Source organism: Penaeus monodon, chromosome 30 (assembly GCF_015228065.2).
Source record: "Penaeus monodon isolate SGIC_2016 chromosome 30, NSTDA_Pmon_1, whole genome shotgun sequence".
Classification (NCBI taxonomy): Eukaryota; Metazoa; Arthropoda; class Malacostraca; order Decapoda; family Penaeidae; genus Penaeus; species Penaeus monodon.
Window position 1 is genome coordinate 19,923,740 of NC_051415.1, and position 219 is coordinate 19,923,958.

The window sequence follows — 219 nt, forward strand, 5'->3', positions numbered from 1 at the left end:
CAGCCCACCAAAATCCACATACACCTCTCAGCCAGTGCCAGACGGAGGACCAATTACCGACAGATTGTGAAAGTTCCCCACCATTTCGGTCCGACTTTCAGCGACGTAAAGAGATGCCACTTGCATGACCGGTCGTTCATCTTTCTCCCTGTTTGCATGACCTTTCTCTGCTACGCTCGACCTTTCTGCCGCTCGTTTTGTCTTGGGTGTGGTGGTTGT